We start from the raw sequence: 15246 nt of genomic DNA on the forward strand, positions 1-15246 counted from the left end.
CGAGCAGTAGTTTCGGCAGGCGTTCGGAATAGGGATGAAGAAAATCGCCGTTTAAGTGAACCTAAAAGTGTTTCCTGAGAACGTTGCCAACCGCATAGCCTGGATGACCGTTTTAGAACGGACATTAATATCAAGCCGGCCTATATACGAACAATCAAACATAGAGGAATGCTATAGCCGATCTTAGATTTGTTGTATTCGTTACAAGCTCAATAATTCAACACAGTTTTATAAATTTATCGTAATATATAATAATTCATCTCGTAGACGAGTACTAAACGATTGAAAACGTAGCCGTTTAATCTGTCCTGTATCTAGTAAGTGCTCGAGAATAAACAAGCCCGTAGCAATGCTTCCTCTTCGCATTTACACTTACATAACAAGATGCGGCGGTAAGCTCACAAGTACACTTCGATCTGTACAATTAAATACATGAACATCCACTTAAAAAAAAATCACAAGGATTTTGAAAAATGAACTACTTTTACATACACGTTATAGTGCGTGAACTTGTCACGTGTGCTCTTGTCATACTCCTAGAGGAGAACAATTCTCTTATGCTGAATGTAGGACAGACGCAGAGAGATCTACCGGTTTTAAGACTGTCAATTTTTGAGAGCGGGTTCAATGGATGGATGAGAAAGTTCCGTTTGCGTCACAACTCACGTCAATCGTTGATCACAGAAGGCATGAAACACGCGAATCATGCTATGCTACGCGAATCACCCTAATGCGGCGTGAATTATCACGATCTGATCTGTCACTAGGAAAACGAGAACTATTTTTAGTTCGTCTGTTCAAAATAATTAAGCAACATCAACGTCAACCAACCCCTCTCGAATGGCCCAGATGTTGTCAACAGCAAAGAGCTTAGAACAACAAGGCTATCGTCAGAGCTTCTCAATCGATTCGACATGGAAGGTCGTATATCCGTGACAAAGAGGGAAACCTCGCACTGTTTGCACGCACGTAGTCTTTTCTCTTTGGCTGCAGTGATGCGATACCGTCTCAGGTTGTTACGCAGGATCGATAACAACGGCGCAGAAGTCAAGACCATCGATTGTCTATTTGTGCCAGCCAGCCCCAGAGCTGTCACTCACTAGCTATACGGCAGAAAACTTCAGATTATCGCGGCGTGCTTTGTTTCGAAGAAACATATGAAATTAACATAACACGGTTCGGCAGAATTTTCGATAGACAGCAAGACTTCTTCAGATACGTTTTTCTGTACGATAAAGGTTTGTAATGATTAATCAACAATAATAAATGAATGAACCTATCCTCACAGCAATTTGTATTATGACGTCTATGAAGACACAGCGTTTTAATTTAATTATTTAATTAAATAATTTAACGTAAAAATGCTTTCACATAACGCACATTATTTACATTACGTGTGCGTTTAGGCTACATTCACTCGCTTTTTCAATCGTTCTTACGCAAATCCCCAATATGCGTTTGATGAAAGAGCGACGTTTTCGAAACAGCAGCATGTAATGCAACTAAATAGATGTTGTACTTTCCTAGTTTCTAGGGTATCGACTTTACAGCTTTACAATAGAAGATCGCTTCGACGTTAACGTATACACGAACAGCATTGGACTATTCTCTAGTAGGAAAAAAACGGCAGGCCGTCGAATCTAAATACCCTAGTGAAATTGCCCAAATTACGGTCAGTTTTCAACACCAACATACCGGATAATTAGTTTCTACACTCTTTAGATGACGCCTCGAAGACTAGGCTCTTTGAAAATAATGACCCTAACTTACTATCCTTACTGACGTAAGGACACGCACTGCCAACATAAAACTTGTTCTTCTACTCAGTCGGAGACCCACCAGCTTAAGGCGCTGTGTTAGGTACTTCTACAATTACCACTGACCACTTTTAGCACATTTAATATTAGTGTATTAGAGCGAAAAAAATCCGCAAACAAACAAACTTCGTAGCCATCAGTATTAGTGCTTTCAATAATTTCTGGGCTTCTAAAAAGCAGTTTAGCTAATGATGTTCGACCCAGACCAATCAACAAGTGGTCCCTGTAACAATCTATTATCTTCAGCTGAATTGATATAGAATTTCGCCACACCCATAACAGCAGACATGAGCTTTTCCATGGTGTGTTTAAGGGCACACTATGTAACTATATATACACTTTTTCGGTAGGTTATAACTGTACATAAACGCATTGCTTAGTATTACGATGGAACACTTTTGCTTGATTCCGTGTACAAATAGGCTTCTGGCAATGAGATAGTACGTAAATGCTAGGTGATCAGGCAACATTCCGCCGAGCTAAATACTTTTGCGGTTCGAAGACCACACGAGAGGCACACCCGGAGTGAACGGCGCGTTCTTTCAAAAAGAATAGCTTACGCAAGTAGTCTTGTATGCATGATTAATAAAAGATGAAGATGAAATGCACTTGAAATGCAGCATAACTAGCCTAAGGCCGTACTATGTTGGTTTTTTTGGGTTGCAAACGAAGTCCACAATAAAAAAAACCTGACAGCCATTTTAGACCTGACTCAAGAGAGATTACATCAAGAAAAAGAATGAAACAACAATACTCAATAAATAAATAATAAGCATTTATCGAATAGTAGCGTTTTTGTTTGACAAAAATTGTTAACAATAAGATTTCAATTTGTTTTATGACAGGCAATGATAACTTTTTTTTTTCTTTGACATACATAGCCTTATTGTTAGATCATAGATATGAATGCAAAGAGATGTAAATCTCTATTATTTTTTGTTATTATTATTATTATTATATTATTATAATACGTCATATCTTGAATATCATGTATACAGAATGGCATCTATTGACAGTTTGAATAGTCTAACAGTTGGAGAGGCTTGATTTTTTTTTCACGAAACAACAATTTTTTTCAAAATAAATCAAATTTCACTGTGCAATATATTTGTAGCAGAATTATTCATCCCTATAGTTCCTACAGTGTTATGTAATAACGCTATAAAGGGTGCGCTAAATATGTTTCGTCCTTTTCTCCTGTGTTTGCAAATTGAGAATGGCCAACAAAGCGTTGCATAACATATTTAGAAGCGTTTGCACTTTGCGATAATGGGAAATTACAGCGTATACTTATATTTAGACACTTCACTGGAATAATTGGACAGACACTTAATCAACAAAGGCGATTGACTAAGAACTTTTTCGAACGAACTCATTCGCAAACAAAGTGAGGCTAGGACGGCCACGAACGGGTTATAATAACGGAGTAAGTCGACCCAACGAGCTCAATGATGTGTTCCTTAACTTCTTCAATTGCAACGCATTTTGAAGCTAGAAGAAGACTCCATTGTATACGATGTAGGTTAAACCTTTTGGGCTAGACTAACATGATACTAGGAACGCACACAGGAACTATGTAACCATGACTACTGGTTTTATTGACATATGTCAAAATAACAGATTGGGGTTCGGCCGAATCTAGTAACGTTATCTTAACTTCGTTTATATAGGAGGTCTAGCAGTTGGATAAAAAAGAATTTTATGATGGACGAGAAACTATCGACTATACTTGATGCCCAGACCTGTTAGGCTTCAACCTGGAAACATGAAAATATCTGGGTAAGAAATGCACAAGCAAACATGTGAAATACACAAGAGATACAGTAAAGAATAGGCATTATAGATATATATATATATATATATATATATATATAGTGGCGTCGCTTTCATCGCGCTTCTTCATTGAATACGCTTCTTTAGATCTCATTTTAAATCTCGTTGCGCTTTAATAGCTTTCAAGCAGCGCGCAGTGTCTCCGTAACAAATGTCGTATCACTCTGTATTAGTAAGGATTCTATTGGATTTATTCTTTGTTTATGTGACGGAATTACAGATATATCTGTTACGAAGATACCGTCATTTGATTTCGGTTTTTCTCAATGAGCAGGACTTACCCAAGCGTTCTCTCGCTCGTCAAATGTCAGTGACTGTGAAACATGATCAGAAACTGCGTATCGGATCTTTGCTCATGACCACATATGAGTACTTTTTGAATAATCACTTGCGTGCATTGCTTGTGCTTACGCCCTAGCGTCCCCAAACACAAACTAACCTAGATAAGTGTCGCTAATCGGGTCGCTCACCAGAGGTACTAAAGAAGCCAAAGTCAAAATAAATGCCCTTGGTGATAAATTATATACCTGGACCTTGTAGAAAAGAAAATGAGTAGGAAATACGTTTATAAGGTTTGGCCACTTGCCGTAGATCCGAATGCGCAAAAGTAACTGCACGTTTGGAGGTAAAAGGGTATCTGCTGGCTGTTGAAGATGATTAATGATGCTGTCGAGGCTACTGACAACAAAAATGGTTGTGTTTAAGTATGACGAAGATCGGGTGAAGCGCATTTTCATTTATCTTTCCGTTTGCATTCACAGCAGTGGAATCAATATAGAGAACATGAATAGTGACTACGGGGTTGAACTGACTCGCATGAGAACTTCACAAAACGAAAGAGTCCGTCACAAAGTTAACGAACGCATGCATCTGAAAAAAAAAACAAGCTAATAATTCACTGTGAGAACGTACATGATGAAACGTCTAATAAAGAGAACTGCAATTAGTGTCCTACGAACCTACACAGGTATTCCCGCGATACGTTGATGTAGTAAAGTCTCGTTTGTCGTGTCCATTGAAATAGATGCAATAAATGGATACGATTCATCAAACGGTAGCAAACAAACGCCAGCGGCTAAAGCAAGAACTTGTCGGTAATAGATAGCTTCTGGCAGGCCGCTTAGTTTTCATGCCCTCTTTGAGTGGCTGCCGTATTACCCTTAAGATAAAATAGTCAATAACAACAATTTTAATCCTGTACGGATTTAAACAGCAACAGCTTACCTGGATGCTTATGCATATCCTGGCTGTCCTCGTGTTTCGCGTATCGGCAACCTGTTGCTCAAATATGAGTAGATAATTCCGCTATGACACTACAGACCAGTGGGGGGTAACGCCGCTGATACTTTGCCATGATGTCAAAGATGCTGTCATTTTTTTCGTAAATTCAGAGAACGGCCATTTCACAGATACAACCATCAATCGCCTTTTTCAGTAGGAAAATACTCACTGATATTTTCAGTAACAGACAACCGGTTGGTATTACAGTACGATAACATATCTGAGTACGATACAGATCCAAGTTAGGTCTCGTTAAGAAATCAATGCATATCGCACAACCTCGAATGAACAAACGCTTAGGCAGGCAGCACTGCCATTGCCAATCGTTTCGAAGTAGATCAAATTAAGGGTTGAAGACATTTAGTAGTTCCGTACGGTCTTGCTCATCATGCATAGGTGGATTTAACGCCATATTTTACGCAGCCACGTCAAGCAGTAGTAGACGGCAAGAAACCCGTCAACTGTGGGTAGGGTTATCCAAGAGTGTTGATTCCTCAAAAATCGGTAGGAACGATGTAATGTTGAACATTTTTTCTACGTGTTTCTTGACAAAAACAAAATAGTCACATTTATGTAACATATGCTGATTACACAAAAATAATTCTTTTCTAGGTAGGGAAGTAGCAAAGAGTTTTAATGGGCCCATCGCAACGATTTCCTAATCACGCGATACTAACCTTTCGGCGGCGTCTGCTGATATTTATAGGAAACCTGCGTGAAAACATAATACGAAGTATTTACAGGCGACAATGAGCATACTTCAATAAAGTAGATATATTTTATTTGTGCTCATATATATATATGGGCATGCAGCACATTAAATAGTATTTTCTATATTTAGCCTGTAATAACAGTCTCAAAGTAGCCTCATATTACAGTGCACAAGCGTAACCCCAGTTAGCCTACGAGTGTTTCAATCTAGTGAAGTTTTAATGATTCGACATCTAGAAAAAAATTTGTCCGTGTATTCAGCAATATCCTGGTCATAATATGGTCATAGAATAAGGGATCGCAGCATTCTGATCGTCTCAGCTCTGAACGTAAACGTTGCTGCGGCGGCGGCGGCGGCGGTGGCAGCAGCAGCGAATCGAGATTATTAGGCGCTAATTTAGCCGTTTATTAAGCAGAATATCCTGTAGATTGTAGCTCCCCTATGCAATCACAGCCATTCCTCGTTCGCTTCGATGCCGTCTCTCTCTCTCTCTCTCCCTCTCCCGCTACAGCGAATGTTAGGCACGCCAATGCTATCTTGTTCTGCCTGAGAGTGTCTGCGCGCCTGATTACGGGTTGCGCCGCATTGTAGCGCATGCGCTAAACCTTAATGTTTGCGTAAAGGCTACGTCAGTGCATGCCGAAGCAGCATCGGCTACGACCACTCACCAGTCCAGTTGTGGAATAGCCAACAGCATACCGGTTCCATTGCCACCAGGAACGAATACATAGCAGATATGTCAATTGCGTATAGCAATAGATACGGATTGATATGCACCGGCTAGACAGCCCCATCCCCAACTACGCAGAGAACAAGAAAGATTTCGGTGCATTTTCTCTGTTATCGGTAACGGACAAACGGGTGTCTAATTCTTTTTAGCGATGACAACATAAGTGATAGCAGCGACCTTCTCGTGAAAGCCTTCTCCCCTATAGCACGCTGCTAGCATTGTACACGTAACAAATGCTATGATAGTGCGATAAGGTAACCAGTTATAGATTGTGTTTTTTCACTGCGGTCGACGAGATATTCTTTTGTGGACAAATCGCATAGTTCCATTTCATAATGATAATGATCAATTTTAAATTTAGCCAACTGTATGGATTTTCTGGCTCGTTTTTTTTTTTGTTAAAGGATCTTAATTAATGCTACTTCCTATACAGGGTATGCTTTGTATGATTGCCTCTAAAATGTTAGAAAAATGGCTTACAAACGCTTGAGCCAATATTGTAAGAACACTCAGTGTGGAAGTAGTGGAAGATTACTGTTACATTCATCATCGTCATAGCCGTCCCTGTTCAAGAGATAGAATTGGAAGAAATGTAACAAAGTAGGACCAATACAGGCATGATACGCAGTCGTAACTAGTAGAAAATCCAACCATTGAAGACGTACTTGATGATCATAACAATTATTATTAATGAGTATTGCATTATGCGAATGCAATGCGACCCAAGTGCAACTGTTTGCAAGCTCTAGTCAATTCTGGTACCGCTTATCGTATTCTCTCACAAAAGTATGGCTATGGCTGAGTGGTGAACAGTCTGAAACTGAAATTAGCTTTGCCTTCACTGAACATATATGAAGATAACTCAAATCACTTTTGTAATCATCAGCATCATCTGAACAAGCATCGTTAGCGTGGAAAATCATCAGCTTCTAATATGGTCGATTCAGACCGATTCATCAGTCTTCATATATATCATACAACAACAAAGAGCTGTTGTGGGGAGCTTCACCGTAAACTTTTTTTTAAAGTTTTTTTTCTTTTTTAAAAAAAAAAGTAGAACCTTCAAACACAACAGCAGGCCGAACGGTTTCAGCAGCTCTCTTATTAAGTAGTAGGTTTTTCATATTTAAATAATTTGCATGCTTAATTATGACACTCGCATAGGGGGAAAATATAGATAGATATGTGATAGGATCCGATTGTTGCTAAGTGCTGCGCGGCACTGGTTTCGCTGTTGTCATCGGGCAACAAATCACTTAAATCAGTAAGAAATCTGAAGGCGTCCGTCCGTCTACACCGACGATCGGCGGAAACCGCGACGACAAAAGGTATTTTCAATTCTCGTGTCTTCCGAGTCCATCGATCCAGTTGTTAGTCAACTAGCTGGTAGCTTCATCCTGTCATTCCCTAGTTTTTGCGCCAGGATACCCGCACTCCCGCTTGTCTATTGTCTGTCTGTTGCTCTGTCCGGCCGTTGGGTTCTGATTCGCTGGAACTCAAATATTCTACATTGTCAAATATCGATATTCTGTCTGAGAAATGAAGAGAATCTGTCGCCGCTCATAGTATGCCCTATGTACTCGTCCCTAGTGGTCGTTGTCTACACATAAATGTATATATTTGTGGCACTATACATATCGAGCTCCTTCGCCCGCTCCATTTTGATATTCAACGAATCAATTGTAATGCTATACACTTGCTGGCTCTGGTCGACACTGATGACTGGGATAACATAGCTCATCAATTAACCCAGCTAACGGATTTCTGACAAATATCATCGGCGATTCAACGTGGAGGTATTATATGAGGCGGTTGGAAGATAATGTCTTCAATATGTACTGCTTATGTGACGAATTCCATGTGGGACAGCAGATCCTGTGTCGAGCCCCGTTCCTTAAGAAGAGCTGCAGCGGAACTAGGAACGCATTTACCATACGATAATACCTGGTGTTATCAAATGTTTAGTTGTTATGATCCATAAGTAAAACACCAATACAGAGCTGCACTACAGATGTAAAGGGTGAAGAACACGCACCACAAACTGCTAACTTTATGTATTTTTGTCGCTGCTGGTGGATAGATCGAGGAACATGAATTGGCTTTTTGATGTATTCGCGATTTGTCTGTTTAAGCCGCTGTCTCATTCTCTTACTTACCAACCTAGCCGGTAAAATTTTACAAATGTTTTAAGTTGTTTCCGTTACATAGGACCGCATAGATTCGTTTTCCAAGCTCCTCGAAACGCTGAGTGATTGAATTAGTCACTGGGTGATGGACAAGGAGCAGTGATTGAGCCTTAACGGCCTTAGTCAAAATATTTTCCAGCGCCGGTGATCTTGTATGAACTTATAACGAACAACCTAACTTCTTTGGTTCCCTAAATAAAATGGCGGTAGTAAAGTTTACACGTGTATACTATTCGACCATAAGCAAATCTAATGTCGACAAATTAGGAGTGGCACATTGAACCTGCTTAGCTGCACCCACGTGAATACATAGCAATCATGTAAAAAAAAAAAACTATCCACAAACGTAGTTGTGATTTTGGGCATCACCAGACGTATCGAGTATGTTAGTAAACGAGGTATTTCTATTTAGTATATAACAACAGTTAGCCGGGTTTGCAATTTTTCAAAATGGAGGAATACCACAAGCCAGGCGACAGAAAATAACGGTAGCTAATGGCTTTGTTATGTATACAACATGCATGAACCACATGCGAAGATATCTAGAAGATGCCGATCGTGCATAACACTGTGAAACAGGCTGACTACGAAAGCGGCATCATCGCTCAAAGGGTGTATAGGCTATTTTCTGTTTGCTGTACCTGCTCTGATTTACGACACGCAATTTTTATTACTAACATTGGCAACTATGTGAAAGGCCGCACTCGGTAATCTTCTCTCAAGCCACCTCTCGAAAACGCTGTATTGTCGATGTTAAAACCAATGAACTTTGTTCACATTTACCGCCGTCTCCGTTACGTTCCCGTAAAGACCAATAACATCGGGGTGATACGCTGTTACTGGCTAATACGCCACTATGAGACCCTTGTTAAAGTTGGCTAGGCTTACGGTTGAATCGCAAAAAATGGTACTATCTATACCGACTACGATTCTCTAGCAGATGCAGGCGTGTGCTTAGAGCATAGACGCGCCTCTACAGAATGGCGAGATTTGCTGTCTACGCCGTAAACGTGAACTTAACGGGATACAGTTATAGACTTGCATGTATATAATACTTTTAGCGAGCGCTGGCAACTCTTTCGATTGTGGAACTAAATGGCTTTCCTCAAAAGTTTATCGCATTTTCTGACTACAAGTAACACCGAAGTTCGCAGGCCCGTTTTCCCCCCTCTCTCTCTCTCTCTCTCTCTCTCTCTCTCTCTCTCTCTCTCTCTCTCTCTGGTAAACTTTCGAAGGGGTTTGGACGATACTAGTTACGACTCTGGACTCGTCACTTGCTGGACATTTGTATTTAAAAAGGAAGTTATACAATAATACTGATAGGCATGCCAATATGCTTGCTCTATGGCGTTGAGTAAAAGAAAATTCAGTCATCTTACCAGGAAAGCAGGAGGAATAGTTCACTTCTCGTTTGTTTTGCCTAGGAATCACAATACCGGTTTAGAATGTTTGCGATGAATCAGAGATGTATAACTGGCCGATGTATGAAGCTCAATGAACCCAGTGGTTGTATTCGGAGGTTTTGGTTAGCTCAAACTATTGATCCACCGCCGGCGATTTTTATCGACCGTCATTTAATCCATTTCCCACTCCCAATGGATTCAATGGGCTAGAGCGCGGCGAGAAACGCAATGTTCTATCGGTTGCGAAGTTACCGAAACGAGCAACAAAAGCCCTACGACATCCAATTGTCTAACTGGAGTTTCTTGGGAGAAAGTATTTCTACATAACACGGTTATAATGAGCGCAGGGTCGTTTTGTAGTGCACCGTTAGAGCTGCCAGCCCGTTCGATAAACATGGCCAAAAAAGGGAGCCGTTGACAAAATACCCACTGATGTTTGAGGTTGTCTAGTAGTTACAACGTATTTTTTAAAATAGGTTCAGGTGTGTAACTTGGAAGCTGTGTTCGAAACCGAAAGCTTTCTGCGTTATACCTCCTTCCACAAAATACCTTAAAAAAGTAGATGGCTTTTTCGAACAAGTCACCGCATTATGTCGTAAAGTAGTTTTCAGCGTCTATGCAGACGTTCACTTGATAAAACAGTAGCTATAGTAGCATGTGCTCGCTCCTAGTGTTGTTTCCGGCTGGAATTGGAGTGTACATTAATTCTGATTCATGCGTTATCTGGCTCGTGTATCGTACAAGCAATTCAAGCTATCGAAAAATAAGAATTATTTTATGGATTTTCCGCACGGAAGGAGGCAGTGATGTCCGGCATTTCCAGCGTAGGCAAGAGAGCCTACCAATAATTCAACACAGGGTAACTTTCCGGGTTTGACACGGTACCGACTGGTCCATGTTACGAGTTGACCCAGGCTCATCCTGCTAATGGGAAAAAAACATACGTCGCAGAAAGAACTTTGCTGTCCGAACCCAACCGCGCAATGGGATACCCTTGAAATATCTATGCACCGATCAATTGGACCATTCGTAAACTCCTCGTAGACCTAACGGTATAATTACTGAACATTTTCAATGTGACTTCAAAATGTGAAAATAAGTCCAGAACCATATCATAAGAAATACACTTGAGGGCAAGTAGGACTTAAGCTTGAAGTCTCTCAACGTACTTCACTTGGGTTTCAAATAGCTGTATTGGATTTTTTTCCAGAAAACAGAAACGATTTCTGAGTAAAAAATGTCTGCATCCTACTTTTGACGCTTTTTCGTAAATCGCAATGCTTGCAGACAAGCTCGAGGTGACAATTCTTCCCAAATTCAATGGATGAAGTTAGACAAGCCATGTTGCTATAGACATCTTTGCTACAGTGTCAACGGGACTGACATTTTTTCCGAGCACACGAGATGAGTTGGCTCTGAGTATTCGCTATATGCGTGTTCAATACGCATGTAAAAATGGTTGGCAGCCATTAACGCGCCATTGATCGAAAGGTCGACAGAACTGTTGTTAACGGTTCCAAAAAACGTCCCTAAGACGACAGTCCGTCGCCAAGAAGTTTGTCTGTGACAACGGCATGTCACTGCCGCGATGCGATCGATCCGACATCAATGACGCCGAAGACAGTTCCAGAATTTGCATTGCCTAGATAAGTAAATCGACTGGTGGACAGGGCGCTTAGATACACGGTACACGATGACGTGGTTTGGCTTTCGATTGCACTTTGTTTTTAGCGTCGCTGTCGCCGTTGTTGTTAATTGTGACGGGGAAAAAAGTGCGCCCATACAAAGCATCCGGCCGAGCGACGCTGTGGTCCAGCTTTCGGATTAATTTGAACTAGTTTCGCTGAATGCTGCTTCTTGGCTGGAGAAACGATGCCGACTTGTTCGCTTGCAGCGACATCCTACGAAGTTCGCTATCACGACCGCGACAGATTCATCGGCGTCAGCAGCATTACCTTCAACAGTAACCCTACGTCGGCGGGAGCACCAAAATCAAGACCGACAACGGCGGCCACAGCCACAGCGCTCGTAGAACAACAACGACGAAGAAAATTGTCAAATTGTGTCTCCTTCATGTTTATCAGCCAGCTAGCCAACGACCAAACGGTAGATTAGGAGCGAAGATGACTGCCCTAACATTAATAAAGCCAAGGAGATGAAAACGGATGGAAGAAGGTATCACGAGAGAATCACGATTGCCGCCAACGACAACCGCGCCAAAAGCTAAAGACGCTCAACGCGGCAGAAAAACCCACGGCAGAAGAAGCATGTCTACAAGCAGCTTTTAACAGGCAAACGAAAACTACACACAGGTCGGCAGACGTTATAGCCGATGGACACATGGGCTAACTCCGATTGTGCTGCGAACTGCTCTTCTATGTCATGCCAGCGTGCTGGGACAGGAGACGGCTCTTCATTCTCAAACGAGGAACTGTGTGGTGAGCTTGTTCCCTAGTTAGTAATGCGTACTCGGTTGCGAGGTGTTAGTTTAATCGTATTGTAAGCTAGGAGGCACACTTATCAACGATAAGCCGGTGGTTTTTGGCGACACAAGAACTACCTCTTCAAGATACACTTCATTCAACGACTGTTGATCAGTGTAACTGAATTAGGCGAACTTCCTGTACTATCAAAGAAGGTTTGTCTTCTTCTCGCGGAATAACTTGTTGTTACTATTCAGCTTTTCTAAAACACTACGTAACGTCGTCATACTCGACCGTCATCTACCAGCAAAAGCCAGCTGCGACTGAGAAGAAATTGTACGCTCAAGCCTTTGCTGTTGATACACTGACGTGCAGACGTCACTATTATTCGCCGTTGCAAACGCTAATTCTATAACCTATTCACATAAAATACTAAGTAATAGAAAGACGATGTGCAGAATAGAAGCATTTTGTAATAGCACCATGTGCAGTAATACCGAGTAAACATGATAATAAGCGATATGTCAGGTCGAGCACTGATCCTTAATTGATTGCTGACAGACAGATCAAATTATCTTTTGTCGTCGACAGCTGATGGTCGTGCCAAAGCTTGGCAGTCGATGTGTTTATGGAATATATGTCCAACCCAATATGTGTCTACGGACAGGGCAACTATATGTGATCTATAATGGACTGTGTACATTAGGGTGGGGCAATACGGTGGGGGACTTAACAGATTCTCTATAGCAGAAAAAAACCACGAAGAAGAACAACAACATGTGTACTAATCTCTAGTATGTATATATTTGTTACAGTCTTCCGACGAGTACCTGTGACAGACAACGTGCCCACTAAGCAAAATAACAGGCAGAAAAGGTAGCAGCAGACAGAAATAGACATCAAAGCTAGAAAACAGCATTTTGCTATTTCCTTTGTATTTGACAGCGCTTCGCACTAAAGCTAGCGCCACAGATTGGCAAGGTAAACACGTCTTCGCCACTGAATAAAGGCGATCTTTGGATCTCTCCACGTAAGTATATACATTGTTAGTACTGGCATAACTATTAGCGGGTAATGTGCTGCAAACAATAGAATAGGCCGTTGTCAAGGGCCGAAGTTTTGCTATCGGCTGAGGCAGAACACAACGTCAGTGGTTCGAAAACGACAATCATATGGCGAGCTAACGTTATCCCATACTATCCAGCGAACTAAACGTTACTAGAATTGAAAATCCTCGTAATGGATAGAAAAAGACGAGTAATTTTCAATGTTCCTTTCATGATTAGTTTTGGGTCATTAATTGGACAACTTTGCTGTCTATACGCATCAGTCGGGACATAGGGTAAGAACTGCTTAGATTGGCCTTTTTTCGTGACGGTGCGTTGAACATAATGATAAATAGGAAAACGAAAAAGATCAACGAAGCTAACGATTGCGGTAATCAGGTCGTTATATGATTGCAAAGGCCACATACATTGTACTAAGAATTACACGACGTACATATGAGAGAGGTTTAACAAGCTGGTGAACCTATCGGTTCACCATATATATATTATTAGCTTTACCTAATGGAACGTTTGCGAATCATCGTCATGATGACACTGCTCCAGTTATTATCGCTATCACGACCCCAACCAATAATGGTATCACGATCAACTTGAAATCTATAATCTCCTCGTTTGGTCACCTCATTTGCCCTGTTAGCCTGGTAGGCCAGTGTAATAACGTGTCCTGTCGACGAACTTGCTATAAGTAAAAGCCAACTCGATAGGATCCTTATGCTCGTATAAGGCCATGCTTGGCGCTGACTTTCGAAAACATCTATTGCAACTTCACCTGGTTTTTTATATGTATCAATTATCTAAAATTTCACCCAATGGGCCGATCGGTCTGGCCAAGCCTTTCGATTTTTCTGCTCAATTTCTGTTGGATTCTCCATCGCCAGCCTGTCCTACACCTTTTCTTCAAGGCTCTAATTGCGAGATTATTTACGAATCCAGTGTGAAGTTCATAGGGAATCAATTGAGTGAAGGATGTCTTGATTAACCCGTGAGCATCAATTCAAAAGTAGGAACGATGCCAACGATTGACCTGAACGGACTGGTCCACACTGAAGGTAAACAGGGTTAAAAAAATAACACTTACGAGAATCCGGTGGGTGGCAACTAATCTAATAGATAACGATCTGCGTGGACCGTTGATAAAATTAGTAATAGGTAAGTTAATACTTCATTCTGCTACCGCTCTGATTTCACATTCAGTACCGTGATTTCTTGCAGTATTGTTAGGATTACATTTTGACAAGCCGTAAACAACGTCAGTATCGCGTTTTTGCCAATTTATTAACAGACAACTCTTATGCTTGATATCTGTGTTCTTAATAATGCTAAAACGATCACTAGCTTTCTAAACAATCAAAGTTTGCTGTGAAGCAGGTAGAATACACAGGCAACAAAAGCGTATTTAATCAATAGATTTGATAGGTTGTTACAGCTGGCTGCTATCTCCTTGGCCGCGCAGTGGTAACTGGCTTCAAACTTAGGCCATCACCTATGGTAGGTGAACACAAGTTTGAAGCCAGGCAAAGAAAATGTTGTTGGGGCCCAGCTGTCTGAGAAAATACCTAACAGCAGTACTAGACTACGTAAATTTCGAAGTGATCATGGAATCTAGCAAGCTGATTTCGAGATTATAAGCCCTAAAATAAAGATAGGATAGCAACTCATTCCAGTTATGTTACTCCTTAGCCTTGTACAGGGTGGCAGCGGTGTAGACGGAATACCCTTCAGAGCTGTGACACGATAACTCGGACCCGCATATGGATAACTATCATATGTTTTTTTCATTTAAAATGGTCGCTA

General features: G+C 41.1%; 1 protein-coding gene and 1 long non-coding RNA gene across 14 annotated transcripts in view; one reads left to right on the plus strand and one right to left on the minus strand.

The window, feature by feature from the left end:
* raw (NDT-like domain-containing protein raw) overlaps positions 1 to 15246 on the minus strand; it is a 70781-nt gene that overhangs the window by 12625 nt on the left and 42910 nt on the right. The window lies entirely within an intron of this gene.
* Positions 1 to 15246, plus strand: part of LOC111243015 (uncharacterized) — a 59296-nt gene that overhangs the window by 6334 nt on the left and 37716 nt on the right. For 5 of the 10 annotated variants that reach the window (XR_015319114.1, XR_015319109.1, XR_015319115.1 and 2 more), the window contains exon 2: positions 13201 to 13415. The exons of 4 other annotated variants lie outside the window; for them this stretch is intronic. This is a non-coding gene — a long non-coding RNA (uncharacterized LOC111243015). Of the gene's footprint in view, positions 1 to 11464; positions 12401 to 13200; positions 13416 to 15246 lie in introns of those variants that run through there. One more of the 10 variants, XR_002670261.2, reaches the window with a different exon arrangement.

The sequence above is a fragment of the Varroa destructor genome, unplaced genomic scaffold (genome assembly GCF_002443255.2).
Source record: "Varroa destructor unplaced genomic scaffold, Vdes_3.0 BEIS01000001.1, whole genome shotgun sequence".
NCBI lineage: Eukaryota > Metazoa > Arthropoda > Arachnida > Mesostigmata > Varroidae > Varroa > Varroa destructor.